Source organism: Canis lupus, chromosome 1 (genome assembly GCF_011100685.1).
Source record: "Canis lupus familiaris isolate Mischka breed German Shepherd chromosome 1, alternate assembly UU_Cfam_GSD_1.0, whole genome shotgun sequence".
Lineage (NCBI taxonomy): Eukaryota > Metazoa > Chordata > Mammalia > Carnivora > Canidae > Canis > Canis lupus.
Genome location: NC_049222.1, coordinates 111,701,254 through 111,710,024, shown reverse-complemented (window position 1 = coordinate 111,710,024; position 8,771 = coordinate 111,701,254).

Sequence of the window (8,771 nt, the reverse complement as noted above, 5' to 3'; positions counted from 1 at the left end):
GTTCTGGCAGTCTGGCAGAGAAGTGGGTTACCACACAGAGTGCTTGGACTGAATTTCCGAGAATCCCGGAGGGGAAAATATTCCATAGACACGTCATACTGGAGCCAAAACGTCTCCAAAAAAACAGAGCTCTGGTGGACTGAGCGCCACTGACACGCTTGCCTGGCACAGAAGTTTTTTCCACTACATACATAGATCTTCTACACTAATGTCCAGAGCATCCTGTACAGTAGTGCTTCCTGTCAGGTTGCCCTTCGGTGTTTTGAATACAGGTATCCCTTGTTTCGTAAAGCTCTACTCCACTTTGCTTTTTTTTTTTTTTTTTTTTCCCACTTTGCTTTTTATAAAAGACTTACTTTAGTACTGGCTTTGGTAACTAGAAGAAATCCCAAAAGCATTTTCCCTTGTATGAAAAAATCCATTACCATACTAATGTAAATCTTTCATAAAAACGAAGTTATTCCAATGTTCAGAAAGTGGGGGATACTCCTGTGCGTTAAAGGAACGCTGTACTTTTAGATATTGGGAACCTGTAATTCGATTCATTTTGGATGAATTCTGTGCCTTCGGTCAAACCCAGTCTTTTCTCTTTCTCACCTTAAAAAAATTTTTTTTTAAATCTCGCTTCTCGTCCTTTTGGCTAAGATCAAGTGTAAAAAAAGATTTTATGTATTTATCTGAGAGAGAAACAGCGTGAGAGAGAGAGAGAGCGACAGCAGGGGACAGGGCAGAGGGAGAAGAAGAAGCAGACTTCCCACTGAGCAGGGAGCCTGATGCAGGGCTGGATCCCAAGACCCTGGGATCATGACCTGAACAGAAGGCAGATGCATAACCAACTGAGCCACGCAGGCATGCCTCACTTTTGTTTTTAGTTACACATGTAACTACACTAAACAGCAATGGTCAATAAAATAAATATCATGTATAGGAGAGAAAAGTGAAGCTTGAAATACACAAAGAAAATAAAAACCATCATAAAGTGGAAACCACATGTGGGTTAAAATGGAGATCTTGAAGGAGGATTGGCTTGAACTGCATTGGACAATGAATTTAAGGAATACTGTATCAATCTTACCTGGACTGGAGTTTCTTGTTCCATGTGTACCTGGACACATTGGGAGCTCTAACAGTTTAGCTGGCATGAGTTGTTGATTCCAAGGTACCAAGAAATGACAAAAATGCAAATGTTATCAGGGCATAATGTATAAGCAGCCAAAACCTTGGTTTTAATTGCTCACTCTAAAGAAACATGATCTCTTTAGATGAATGAGAGCGTCACTGGCAGGGAATTGGAGAAAGCACTGCAGTATCAAAAGGAGTAAATCCTTTATAAAATCTTGAAAATGTTTCCTCATCGAGTTCATCTTTAGGTATCACATCACCTACTTCTAATGTATTCTTGATAATGAAAATAATAAACAAGCCTTATTATTCCACAAACCAATTAAAATCAGAGCAGCCATGATTTATTCTGTGAGAGATGGACTGAGGTCCAGAAAAATGTATTCTTCACTGTTGTAAAGTGGAACCGAGGAGTCCACTTTACTACTCTTTTGGGGATTTGAAAATTTTACAGAAAAACTCAAAAGTAATCATAGCCCAATCAATTCAGATTCTGCTATTTTTGTGAAATAAAGCAGTAGATTAATTTCCCTAAATCTGTTTTTTTTTCCATTTCTGCAATTGGGATGTGTTAACTTTTTCAGAATAGGAACACTACTTTTAGGAGAAATAATGGAAATCCCAAATTACCTGTAACTTAGGTAACATCTTACTTTTGAAGAAAAGCAATGTAATAACAAGGCATAGTTGAGGGAGAAGAAAAAGCTCCTGACATCACTGTTGTCTGCTCTACCTGGATTAGTTAGGTGGGGTCTACAGGGACCCAGGATGAAAACACTTAACTAGCTGTGACTAGTGGGTCTCTCACCAGCATGATTTATTCACACGTCATGTTATTACCTTTTTTTCAATTCCCTGAATGCAATGACATCACCTAGGTCCTTTATATAACTTGAATAGGAGGCTACAGAGCTGCTTCCTTGGGGGGTATCTCAGGGAAAATTCTGTTATTAAGGAGTAGGGGCTCCTCCTGTTTTCATTTTCTAGAACTCTACTGTTGTTCTGGTAGTCCTTTAGGTTGAGAAAAAGCTGTAAGTTAGCCGAAATCTCAAATCTTGGTTTTCAAAAGTCTCTCTCTACCAAAAATGCGATTTGTTTTGCCCATTTGTTCTGGAAACAGTGACTACATACATACTGCATTTAAGGCAGATTGTCTACCTTGGAGAAGCTTGAGTTACTGAACTGTTAACTTCCTAGAAATGTGAGTCACAGAGACAGGTGTGTAAACTGTATTTAATGTACTATTAAGTGCATTGATTTTTTTGAGGGGAGGTAAGTGTGGCAGAGATTGCTATCTGCTCCCCAAACTCACTTCTTCCTTTGGGGCTAGGCCACATATCCCAGGTTCCCTTATAGTTAGATGTGGCACATGGGTTCAGGCTTGCGGAATGTGAAGGGAAGCCCTGAACACCATTCACAAGCCTGGTTCAGGGAAACCCCAATGCTTGATCCTCTGTTATTTTTGTGTTTCTCAACAGAATGAAAAGAGCACCGAGGAGGCTGGAGCTACAAAGATGACAGAGGCTGGGTCTCTGACTCATCACAGGGAAGCTGCCCTTTAACCAGTTGTTCTCTACTGGACAATGAGCCAGAAATAAAATCGTATTGTGTTAAGCTTCTGAGATGTGGGGGGTTGATTTACAGCAGTTAGCCTATCCCCACTAATACAGGTAGGCAATAAAGTAGGTAGCTTTTGTTTTTTATATTTATTTTTGGGAGATGTCCAGAGGTAGGAACAGGCTAGCTCATGAGTGCTGTAGAGGGCATGCTAAGAAAGTAAGGACTTTCAGTGATTCTGAAGCTTTTGGGGGGTTTGGAGTCAGATCTCCCTCTCTAGCAGCTGATGAAAGTTAATAGGCCCTCTTCTTCCCCAAATAAACATACTCAAACAATTGTATAGATAATTTCAGAAGATTCTCTGACTCTCTGAAGCCCATGCATGGAGACTTAGATGGTCCATGGAATCCAGGTTGCTTTGGGTGGTGAAGAACCACCTTTTAAAGAAATTGATGTATAATCCTAACTGTGGGAAACGAACTAGGGGTCGTGGAAGGGGAGGTGGGCGGGGGGTGGGGGTGACTGGGTGACAGGCACTCATGAGCACTGGGTGTTATTCTATATGTTGGCAAATTGAACACCAATAAAAAATAAATTTATAAAAAAAGAATATTAACTTTAGGCGTACAACATGATGATTCAATATTTGTATATATTGCAAAATGATTACCACAGTAAATCTAGCTATCATCTGTTAGTTTTAGTTATTGTATTTTTTTGGTTCTAAGGTTTCTTTAGGAGTTCAAATTCTCTGGTGAAACTTTCCATCTTCTTGTCTTTCTTCTTGAATGCTTTAATCAATTTTATTTTTAAAAAATTTTTTATTTTTATTAATTTATGATAGTCACACAGAGAGGGAGAGAGAGGCAGAGACACAGGCAGAGGGAGAAGCAGGCTCCATGCACCGGGAGCCCGACGTGGGACTCGATCCCGGGTCTCCAGGATCGCGCCCTGGGCCAAAGGCAGGCGCTAAACCGCTGCGCCACCCAGGGATCCCCTCAATATTATTTTTAAGTCTGTCAGATAACTCTGGTGTCTAGATCACCCGAATTGCTTTTGTTTATCTGGTCCTGATTCCTAGCAAACTTGATAATGTTTTGAATGCCAGATATTTTGTATGAACAATTATGAAAGTTCTGGATGATTTTATCATGTTTCATAAAAAATTAATTTTCTAGGGCAGGCAGGTAAAGCAGATCACCTTTATTTGATGAGAAATGGTTATCCATTGTTCATGAGGACATGAAGAATGTGGATACTCTTAGATACTTTTTGGAAGGAAGGTGTTCAGGAAACATCAAATTTAAAATATATATCTTTGGGACCAATAACCTTTTAAAAATTTCTCTTACAAAAATGGAAAGAAAATAATTAATATTGACCCGGTAATTCACCACCTCTCCCTGGAATATCTTAGGAATTGTGATATCAATCTAACTACCATGTAAAAATGTGAATAGTTAAAAAATGGAAATAATATTTACTAGCATAAAGATAATAAATTTTTAAAAAGATTTTTATTTATTCATTCATTAGAGACACACACACACAGAGAGGCAGAGACAGAGGCAGAGGGAGAAGCCGGCTCCCTGCAGGGAGCCTGATGCGAGACTTAATTCCAGGACCCAGGATCATGCCCTGAGCTGAAGGCAGACACTCAACCACTGAGCCACTCAGGCATCCCAATAATCAATAAATTTAAATTCTAATTTAAAAGTAGGCTTTAACTGGATATACCTGGTTTGTCCAAATTGTCTACTGCAAATAAACTCAGAATTTATGTATATAATTCATATATGGTTTGCTGAAGAAGTATAGTCTATAATGCAATTTCTTTATCCTTACATGAATGAGTGGTCAAATATAAAATCTAAGAGTTCTCAAACTAAACTTCTTCCTCTAAGCTGGCATGCATCGCTCACATTGCTGTTCAGCTGTTACTGTGAAGCCAAAATGCTATCCAGGGCATAATTACAAGCTGTGCTTCATCATTTCAGGCTGCTCAAAAAAGGAATGGTACATCTGGGCCTGATTTGGGCAAATATTGACACACATTTTTAGTGTTCATCTGTTATTCCCCAAATTGCTTTCCAGTGCAAGAAATAGGACTTCTTTGGAAGGTGTGTGTTTAATGGTTTTGAGGCCCTCCTAAAGGAAAGCTACATTTGGATGTGATTTTATTGTATATGCTTTCAATCATTAATAATATCTATTGTATAAGAACTATGAGTCATGTAAGTCTGCTAAGACAATTGATTACTTTGTGTTACAGATTAACAGGAGACTTGAAAGAAGAGAAATTTTATGGTTCTCAATTTTTCATTGACTTTTTTGGAGAGTGAAAAACATTCATCATTAAGAAATAAGTAAAAATTGCTACATAAGCTGTAGAATACTATGTAGCCAATAAAAGGATGTAGTAGATTAATTTGTTGATAGGGTAAATATTTTTAGCATATTGATGAATTTCTTTAAAGTTAGAAAATAGTATGCATCCTATAGTTGTAGTCTTGGAAAATATTATACAGAGGTATTTGCCTATATAACATGATGCATAGTAGATGAAAGTATTCACAGTATGTATCTGAGTGATGAGTTGGTGAGTTTGAATTTTCAAATATTTCACTTACACATTGAGTTTTTCTATACAATTTTATTTATCAATGTTCAGGCATTCATTTCAAGGCAGTTTATCGAGGTATAATTTACATATGATATTTATTCTTTTTAGCGTGCAGTTCTGTGAATTTTGACTAACATATATGTCACTGAAATCAAGATATGGAATCTTCCATCCAGTCCAAAAAATTCCCTCATGCCCTTTATAATCACCCCCTGCTCTATCCTCAAATAGTATGTGTTACTAGTCACTGCTATTTTGCCTTTTCCAGAATGTTGTATAAATGGAATCACACAGTATGTAGCCTTTTGAGTCTGGCTTCTTTTCCCTTAATATAATGCATTTGAGATGCACTCATGCTGTTATACCAATAGTTTGTTATTTTAATTGCCAAGTAATATTGCATTGTAGGCCTATAACAGTTTGCTTTTCCACTCCCCAGATAAAGGATATTTAGGTTGTTTTGAGGCTTTGCAGTTATAATTATATTGCCATCAACCTTTGCATATTTGCTTGAACCTGTTTTCAAGGTATTGCTGTATTGTATGCAATGTGTATGTTCATTAAAAACTGCCCCACTGTGTTTCAAAGTGGCTGTAGTATTTTGCATTTCTACAGCTATGTCTCAGAGCTCCACTTGCTCTGTATCCTTTTCAGCACTTGATATTGTCTGGTTTTCTCATTTGGGTTATTCTAATAGGTGTGTGTAGTTCTATCTCATTGTGGTTGTGTTGTTGATCACAGTATCATATGTTTATTTGACATCCATATATGTTCTTTGAAGCACTTTTCAAAACTTGTCTTTAAGTGAGCTGTTTATTTTCTTAGTATTCAATGTTGAGAATTCTTTATATATTCTGAATACAATCCTGTTTTAACATATTTTGAAAATATTTTCCCAATCTATAGAGTCTTGATCTTTCATAACAGTGTCTTTTGAAAAGCAGAGGTTTTAAATTTTGATGAAGTACAGTCTACTAAATTTCTTATATGGATCATACTAAGAACTCCTTCCTTAACTCAAAGTGATAAAGAAAATTGTCCCACATTTTCTTCTAGACCCCTTATTGCTTAGGATTTACATTTAGATCTAAAGAGACCCATTTTGAATTAACTTTTTTGTATAGTATGATGTATAGGTTGAGATTCATTCTTTTGCACATACATGGATGTTTAATTATTCCTGAATAAAAAAAATAATTATTCCTGAATACATTGTTGAATGACTATTTCTCCCATTGAATTGCTTTGGCACATTTGCCAAAAATCAATTGACCATATATATGTGAGTCTATTTCTGGAGTCTATTATGTTCTGTTTTATATGTCTATCTTTTTACCAATACTACACTGTGTTGATTATAGAAGCTTTATAGTAAGTCTTGAGATCAGATAATGTGAGTCTTCCAATATTGTTTTCTTTTTTATGTTTTAGGCCATTCTTCTTTACTTCTTGCAGATTTTAGAAATGCTTGTCAATTTCTGCAAAAACTCCTTCTGGAATATTGAGTGGGACTGTGCTGGATTTATAGATTAGGATAAATGGCTTAACAAGATTGTCTTCAATTCCATGACAAACTCATATTTATTTGTTTGAGTGGTCTTTTAAATTTTTCATCAGTATTTTGTAATATGCAGCATAAAGATCACATACACTCATGTCTCTTACCCCCTCCACATTATATATTTGGTGCTATTGTAAATGGTCCTGTTTTTTTCTTTCTTGATTTCAATTTCCAATAGTTCAGAACAAATATAGTGATTTTTGTATATATTTAGTTTTGTATCTAGTGACTTTGCTAAATTATTAGTTCTACTAGCTTTTTTTGTTGATTCCTTTAACTTTTCTGCATAATCTTAGCTTCTGCAATTAGAGTTTTATTTCTTCCTTTCCTCTTTATTTTTCTCACCTTAGTGCACTGGCTAGTACCTCCCATATGATATTGACATGAGGTAGTGAGAGTAGAAGTCCTTGCCTTGTTTCCAAACTACAGGTGAAAAGTATCCAATCTTCTTTCCTTCTAGCAGTTTGCATTTTATCTTTTTAACATTAACTGGAATTAAAGTAAAAACATTAAAAAATGACATCATTAAAAATGATGTCAATATTTTTGCCAATGTCTTTTATCAGCTTGAGGAAGTTTCCCTTTAATTCCTAGGTTTGGGTTGGGTTTTTTTTTAAGTCATGAATTGATGTTCAACTTTGTCAAATGCTTCTTTCCCTTCTGAGTTAGACAGTTTGACTTCTGTATATTGAAACAATCTGCATTTTCAGAATCTATACTACTTTATTATGCATTATTCTTTTTAGAAATTGCTAAATATGATATTTTGTTGGGGATCTCCATGTCTAGGTTCATGAAGGATATCAGTCAATAGTTTTCTGTTCTTAAAATGTCACTGTTGGATTTTGTTATCAGGGTAATCTTATTTCCTGAAATAATTGGCTAGAATTTGCCAGTAAAGCCATTTGCCCCTAGGTATTATTTGCTAGTTTTTCTCTTTTTTACTTAAATTCAATTTAATTACCATATACTGTTTTATTCATTTCAAAGGTAAAATTTAGTGATTCATCAGTTGCATACAACACCCAGTGCTAGATGGTTTTTATCTATACATTCAACTCGTTTAGGAGATATAGGACTATTCAGGCTGTCCACTTCTTTTTTTAAAAAAAGATTTTATTTATTCATGAGACACACAGAAAAAGGCAGAGACATAGGCAGAGGGAGAAGCAGGATCCTCGAGGGCAGCCTGATGCAGGACTCAATCCCAGGAGCCCAGGATCATGTCCTCAGCCAAAAGCAGTTGCTCAACCACTGAGCCACCCAGGCGTCCCAGACTGTCCACTTCTTGTGTACGCTTTGGTGATTTGTCTTTCAAGGAATTCATACATCTTGTTGAAATTGTTCATTTTAGAGGCATAAAGGTGTTCCTAATATTTACAGGAACATTTACAGAATGTCAACCCATTCTGGAACTGCTGCTCCTGATGGTTGGCAAAAGGTTATCACTTGCTTGATATAGTTTAATTTCATTTGGATTAAAGGAAAAATACTTTGCATGACTACTTCTTTTAAATTTGGTATGGTTTGCTTTATGGCTCAGAATACAATTTATCTTGGCAAACATTCCAAATGCACTTGAAAGTAATATATATTCAACCACTGTTGAATGAAATTTTCTCTAAATGGCAAATAAGTCAAGTTGGGTTGCAGTGTTGTTCAAGTCTTCTATATCCTTACTGATTTTCTATCATCTTGTTTTGCCAATTACTAAGAGAACGGTTTAGTTTTCCAAATATACTTGTGGTTTTCTATAAGTTTTTGCTTCATGAATCTTTAAACTCTGTTGTTAGGTGCATATACATTTAGAATTGTAAGTTACCTGCTGTACACTTTGTAATATTCCTTGTATGAATTCTTTGTTGATATGAATGTAATAGTCCAGCTTCCTTTGGATTAGTTTTGGAT